Raw genomic sequence first — 7,929 nt, 5'->3', positions numbered from 1 at the left:
TAAACCATTGACAAGTTTTATTATTATTAAGTAATCTATTCAATAAGATAAAGTAGTCAATTAAGAAATTGTGTAATAAAATTCAAAATTAAAATGAAAAGTTCCTGCTAAGTCTTAATCATAGAACATAGAATAAGATTTTCAAATGATAAAAAGGAAAAAAAAAAAAATTCATAACACCAAATAACAAGGGTCTCAAAATGCAAGATATGACCCAATTTTTAAGTGGATGAGACTTGAGAGTATGAATTGAACTTGCGCGGCCATTGGTCACCTTAGATGTATGGAACTTCTTTAGGCACACGGAACTGCCGAGCACCTATTAAATAAGTTGATTGTGATCTATGACCATTATAGAAAAATGCATTAAAAACATTAGTTTTTGGATTATAAAATTTAATTATTGGACTTTTGGTTTTTATCATGTAATTTAATTTGGATAAATAATTTAATTAATTTAAAAAAACTGAAAAAATATAAAAATTTATATTAAAAATAGTTTATACATCAATTATTCTGTGTTTAATTTTTTAGTCACAAAAATATTTATTTTAATAAAAAATAATAAATTTTTTTTATTATATATAAAATAGTTACTTTTTCCTAACTTTTTTATAAATAGTTTAAGTAATATTTAAAAAATCACAAGTTAATTTTATTAATTCGATGATTTTTTATTAAAAGTTTCAAAAGTCACTTTTAGACCTTTTCGAACGGAGCTTTAGTCCCATGTAAGAGGAAACTAAAAAGCTTCGATTCTTTATATATTGACTTTTTTTTGTCTTCGGCTAAGCCCAAAAAATCTAAACCCAAACCCAAATCCCCCGACCCAAACTCTTTTCCATCATCTCTTTCGTAGATAGCATACTCCAAGCAATGTGCTTCAATGGCTGCCACAAGCTAATCATAGTTGCTCTCTTTTCCGGTCTAGATCGAGATATGGTGCAGCTAAACTAGTCCAAGAAGGTCTTTCTGTTGGCATCACTTTTGCAAGAAAGTTTCGCCGCACAGGATGAAAGCTAACGTACCAATTAAATGCCATTGTTCTTCGTGAATATATTCCTCATCAATGGCGGAGCTTGAAACAAAATTTTGGGAGGGGGGCCAGATAGAAAATAATTGTCAAGATGCTTTTGATATGAATCCCATTTAAGATAAACTCGTCTAACCTCATCTCTCTGATTTGGGGGAGCTGTGGCCCCCTTGTCTTAACTAAGCTCCGCCCCTGTTCCTCATGTTCTTGATGGTTGAATTTTCTTCCTAAATAACATATGCTATGGTAAATTCCACAGTTTCAGCTCAATTAATTAAAGTTCTCTAAACTGAATTATTGTGTTCTTGATATTTGTGATTGAATTATTCCTTTTTCAAGACTTGTTGCTAGCCTCAAGATCCCATGTTAATAATATGATGCATCTCCTGAGGTGGTTGCATACTCAAGTACTAAATAAGACTGTTTAATGCTGCCACTTTAGCAACTGTGTGAGCAAGTAGGTTTTCTCTCCTGGGTATCCAAGTTAGTCCACGATTTGGTAACTCTTCTTTTAGCTCTTTAATATCTTGCAATATTGCTTCGGCTTCTCCAATCGAGTTATTTGATTTTATGGTTTGAATTAGTTTAAGCTATCTGACTTAATCAATGTCTTTCCCATTTCTAAGTTGTCAATTATAATTAGAGCCTATCTAATAGCCATGGCTTCTGCTATTATACTCGAATATGTATTTACTTTTCTAGAGAAGCCTAACACATTCTTTCCATTGTTATTTCTAATGACCATAGATATTACTCTTTCTCCAATTTCCTTCCTAAAGGAAGCATCTACATTAGCCTTTAATTAATCTTTCGATGGAGGCCTCCATCTAATCAGGTGCGCTCTTCTATTTTCATTACTCTTATTTTTCAAAATTTGCTGGTCTGTTGTGTTCTAAAATAGATTCTCCATTATTTTAGCTTTCTTAATTGTCCATTTTGGCTAAATATTCTGTTGCTAAAATATTTTCTGATTTCTTGTCTTCCACACCTCCCAAGCTAAAAATCCCACTCTGCTTATTTTCATCTCTTGATGATTTGTCATTTCTATTTTTTAATTTTGTCTATACACTCCATCAATCAGCCCTCAAAAGATTATACTGAGTTTGTTGTGGGTATGCATTGACATTCAGCCCCAAGCCAGGATGCTCGCGTCTATTTGTAGAGAAGAAGGGCATGTTCTGTAGTTTCTGCCTCCATATTACACACCTTGGCAAATAGGACTAGCGGTGCGCGAATTTATGACTCGGACAACTGAACCGGCAAGTGCACCGGGTCGTTCAAGTAATACACTACAAGAAAAATACCCATTCAGCCACACTTTTTTTAAGCTACATTTGAAAAACGTAGCCTATTTATAGAATAGGCTACGCTTTTCTCTATGTTGCCTTTTTATAAGAGAAAAGGATACACAATTGTGGCATCATTTAAAAAGTGTAGCCTTAGGTATTATAGAAATCACTTATAAAGTGTAGCCGTAGGTTAATATCTATGGGTTCATTTTTTGTGTCAAAGAGAACGCTTTTAAAGAGTAACTTATTTATTATGTTTTGGGTGCATTTTAAAAGTGATGCCTAATGTATGTAGGCCAAATCCTAACACTTAGTGAAATTTTTATTCCTCTTTCAATTCCTTCCAAAAGCACACATGCACGCAGCACCTTCAATTCAAGGAACCCTCACCTTCGCCATTCTCACCTTCAACACACATCACCTACGACGCTCATCACCTTCGCCTTCTCACCGTCGCTGTTGACCGTCGCCACCCAGTCACCACTCACCACATGGCTGCGCCACTCACCAGTTACCACTCACCAGTCACCAGCTCACTACTCACCAGTCACCAGCTCACCACTCACAAGCTCACACTCTCATCCTCACCCCCACACACACAAAAGAGGGAAAAATCAGAAAAGGGGAGAACGGAAAGAAGAAGAGAAGAAGAGAGGAGAGGGGAAGGAAGGAGAGGACGACGCCGGCTAGGGCTCTGCCTCGCGGACCATCGTCTTTGCATGCGCTGACCGTCGCCTCGCATCGCCATCTCGTGCACTCACCGTCGCCGCTCAGCATCATCGTCGCCGCTCAGCATCATCGTCGCATTTGCTCACTGTCGCTGCTCAGCATCATCCTCGTCGCTCAGCATCGTCATCACCGCTCACTTGAGAAGGTATGTATCGATTTTCAGTTTGTTCTGTGAAATTTGGGAGGTTTTGGGATCCAATTTTAGGGTTTTTAATTAGGAGTTGTAGCTTCTGGATATGACACTGATAGGAATTGGGGGTTTTACTACATGAATGGTTTTAGCTTCCTGGTAGCCGAGAAGCATGTAGCGCAGAGCACTCGACTCCTCAGCTGATGAAGAGTCCTTGATCAAATTCTTGATCTCCTTTACAACATCCAAGTAATCTGAATCCTATAACCACAATCCATTAGTGGAAATTCTTCAGCTTTATCACAATAACAACACAAATTCAGCATTTTCTATATTGGGAGAGAATCACACAAAATAGAGGAATCGACGCAGAGCACCTGAAAAGAAAATAGAAGTGCATGTAGAACGTGTGGTTGAGACAGCATACTTGTGCTCTCCATAGGAGGAAGGGTAAGAGAAGAGAGGATCCTGAATTGGATCCAAAGGGGAAGATCTGAATAAGCATTTGGATTGAGAGAGAATGGTGTAGAGAGCAAGGAAAAGAGTTGTGAAGAGGTATAACAGAGAAAAACAGAGGAGCTTGGATTGGAAGATTAGAGGTTTGGTAGTGGTAATCAGCTTCCCCATAAACTTTGTTTTATTATTTTTCTGTTTAATGGCATTCTTAGTTTTGCTCTTGCTCAGAAAGAAGGGGGCATTGATGATGAGTGAACAACAATTTGTTCATATGGGGGAATTTTTGTTTTGGAAAATGAAAGAGAATGTGGAACTGGTATTTGAGATTTGTGTGGTGATTCCCAAGAGAGAGGTGATTCTTAAAGGAGATGAAGACTTTGATTGCGGCAATGTCTTTGCCAGGGAGCTTAAGAATGCAGGCTTGGTTGTTAACAGAGTTATTCGCAATTCAGATGAGTTCTTCAAGGTTACAATAATTTCTTCTCAAATTTCTTAATTCTTCATATATATACTGTGGCAGAATATCATTATTTTATTTTCTTTTTTTGTCCTCTATTATGGTAATATGATTGATTGATTTCTTTTGAAATATTTCTATAATTATAATGTGAGATAGAGACAAGATAGGAAAGAATTATGTCTTTTTTAGCATTGTATTTGCAGTTACCAAACAAGCAATTTTGTGAATTCTTATTTTTGTTTTCAGTTGTGTCTAAGTTAAGCTTGTTCTTGAGTATTTGAAACTTAGTTGTTGTTTGTTAAGGTGGCTGCACCTTTGGAGACATTGGGGAGGGCTGCAGCTGAACTAAGAATCATGAAAAGAACTCACATTGGTAAAATAAATTTGCAACCTAGCATGATGAAATGATGCGGCACTTCATTGTTTATGTGAACAACAATGTGAATGAAGAACACTAGGTTTAATTGAATTGAATTGAATCATGGATAAGAGCATGTTAGCTGGTTTAGAATCACTTCCAGAAGCTTATCAGCAAAGAATGGTGTCCATGATGTAACAGGTTCAAATCTACGACAGGTACCTCCTCTTCACTCTATCTGTTAACTAATTTCATGTGTTTTGATTTGAGTTTCATGTTCCTAAATTCTAAGTTAGGGTAGCACAAATAGTTTCAGATCTTTGTGGTGCTTGTTGTTCTATAAGATTATATAATTGATAAGATTATACTGAGAATATGAGATTTGATAAATAAATTTCATGTGTTTTGATATGAGAATGCAGATAGTAAATGCTATTGGCCATTTGGCATCTCGCAAAAGCTGCTCTGACCTATCTGAACTCTTACCTCTCTTCCCTTTCCATCTCGCAAAAGCAGGGATAGCATTATTCTTTTTGTTTTCTAAAACTGTATTTTTATCTTTGTGATTTGTAGTGTCAGCTTCACAGATTGCCTTTGGTTATGGAGGCGAAGCAACATCCTTCAAGCCATATCGCAATCCCAGCAGTGGTAATGACAATTCTGCATTCAATGGTATGCTACCACCAATGCATTTCAATTTAGTAGTTTGCTTACAAGTTTTTGTTTTGCACTTTGCTGCAAGAAACTTCCTTACATTAATCATATTTTGTTGATGCTTTAACCACAGGTGTGAGAGAGAAAGAATACAAAGAACCATGGGTAAGTGCACTGAGTGCATAAAGTTGCAGACTTATGTACTTTTTTCTTTGTTTCCTCTGTGAATGTATTTGATGTATTTGGTGGTGTAATTGTGCGTGCTTGTTGAATTACAGGACTATTACAGTAATTATTCTGTTACACTCCCATTGAGGAGGCCTTATTCAAGAAACCAGGTACATTCCAAAAACCATGTTTGGAGAAAGAAAAGAAATTTAGTAAATTACAATTGATGGAATCTTATGTATGATTGGAATTTTTTTATATCAACAACTAGTCTGTTTAGTAAAACAATTTCTAAGAATCCCGAGGTTTTACTTAAGTTACATGCCTATATCAATAGTATTATGAATCAACTATTTGTTGAAATATATTTTTCGCTTCCACTAGTGTCACGAATTTATTTCGCTATCACGCTGCATATCAAGAGGCTTTACCTATGCATATTGTTTTGATAGAACTCCTTGATGAAGAGGAATTTGGGGAGGCTACAGAATCCAGAACTTTGGATGAAAATTCAACAAATCTAGCAAAGGAGCTTGGCCTTTTGGTAAGTGAACTGAAACTTATGAAATTGAATTTATTAATGATTATAGTAGTTTTCTGACAAGCAATTTAATGAGCAGGCTTATTATCTTATGAATCTACTCTGAATTCTGTTTGAGTGATTATTTTACTGTATGAATAGTACATGATAGGAGTTAAGGTTAATTTTTTATGTTTATGTTGCTTGCTTCATTTGAATTTGCTTTTTGATTTTGCATCTTGCTTCATTTGCCCGAGTATCCTGCTTCAGCTCCCATTTTGGATGTAGCTTTGTGTGTGTGTGTGTGTGTGTGTGTGTGTCTGTATTTATTGGGTGTGCAGGTATCTAGATGTATTACTACTGATTTACTAAATATATCAGATTAGTTTACATTTAGAATTGTTTCAGGTTCTCTGTGTCCTACTACTTCAGAATGCTTGGCCGAAATCTAAGGATGTCTCTGCATGTTCCTCTTTTGTAAAAGGGAGAGATTAAGCATCAAATTCTAAACAGTATTATCAAGGATTCGGTAAGATTAATAGAGATCAAAAGCAACTAACTTATCCTGTGACCTACAGGTCATGGTAGCAGCCTCATTCATTGGGGCACTAGTTTATGCAATGCTTGGCCGAAATCTAAGGATGTCTCTGCATGTTCCTCTTTTGTAAAAGGGAGAGATTAAGCATCAAATTCTAAACAGTATTATCAAGGATTCGGTAAGATTAATAGAGATCAAAAGCAACTAACTTATCCTGTGACCTACAGGTCATGGTAGCAGCCTCATTCATTGGGGCACTAGTTTATGCAATAGCTGCTGTTTTTGTAGTATGTCAGTTCAAAACTAACTAGTATTTTGCTACTAAGTAAAGGGAATATTGCATTGACGAGACACAATACACAATACACAATGCACATATATATCCAAATCAGTTAGATATATCTATGTTTATGAGTTACAAAATATAAATTGATTAACTTGTTTCTAAATTCTTGTTAACAAGTATAGACTTTTTGACCTGTCCTTCTCTTGTGGTTTTTCTGCTGATATATAATTCAAATTCAGCTTTTATCTCAGTTAAAGTAAGTAATCAAACAAGTTCTCCTGGTTCTGTTCACATTGATAATTTGGATAAGGGAGCTTTTATAGCCCTTTTATTCTGTTTCTTCTGAACTTCCATCTTTGGTTAATAAATTGCTTACCTCCTTTATTTAGTGAAGCTTTCATGGCCCAAGACATTGGTCAATAAGTGGTTGAATATCACGTGCAAAACTGATAACTTCAAGCAGATGATGATTGATGATGATGTCCTTTATCAAGGTAATGACCAATTTTTCACATGGCTTCAATGCAATCTAGGACTCTAGAATTGGATCTTAGCTTTCATTTAAAAAGATTGTTTTTTATTTACTTTTTAAATGGCTAGACTAGTTAACTATATATATATCTTTTCAATAATACACCCTCAATTCTGTTTAGCTTTTGTGAGCAATGTTCTTTTCTTTTCTATCTTTGTTTATTTAATTTACCCTTAGTTATGTTGTTTTCCAGCTTCCATGGTTTTTCCTACCATTATTGGTACCCCAAAAAAAATTTTTTGTTTTGTTTTGTTGTGTTGTGTTTGATTGAGTGACATGATTAAATAACAGTAGAAAAAGCACTGTTTTATTTACTTTATGGTTTTTCCTTTTGTATTTGGGATATTGGTGCAAAATTGATATATCTGTCTCAATTCATTTTTAATTTTACAATTTAGGTTGATGATTCTCACTTTACTCTTTAAGACAATGCCGTTTTTCCCTTTTGCACTTGAAATTAAGCTGATTGGCATGATTTTGTGAATTTAGCATTCAGCTTTAATGAGAATAATAGAAAAGCAACAAGTTTGTTTTCTTGTATTTTTAATCTTTAATCTGATGCTTGCAATTGGAACATGTGCTTCATTTGTTGCTCTTGCCAGGTAGACTTTTTAGAATTCATTCGGTTCTATGATTTTGTTTTTTTCATGTGTCGCGAGAATGGTCAAAAGAATATTTGTAAGTAGCCCGGTCATTTCCTTCAACATAATCTTGTATTGATTGCGTATGCTGGTGAATTAGTATGCAAAATCCTTACATGCTTCTCTTTTTGAATT

The sequence above is a fragment of the Arachis stenosperma genome, chromosome 7 (assembly GCF_014773155.1).
Source record: "Arachis stenosperma cultivar V10309 chromosome 7, arast.V10309.gnm1.PFL2, whole genome shotgun sequence".
NCBI classification, from domain to species: Eukaryota; Viridiplantae; Streptophyta; class Magnoliopsida; order Fabales; family Fabaceae; genus Arachis; species Arachis stenosperma.
This window is presented reverse-complemented; position numbering follows the sequence as displayed.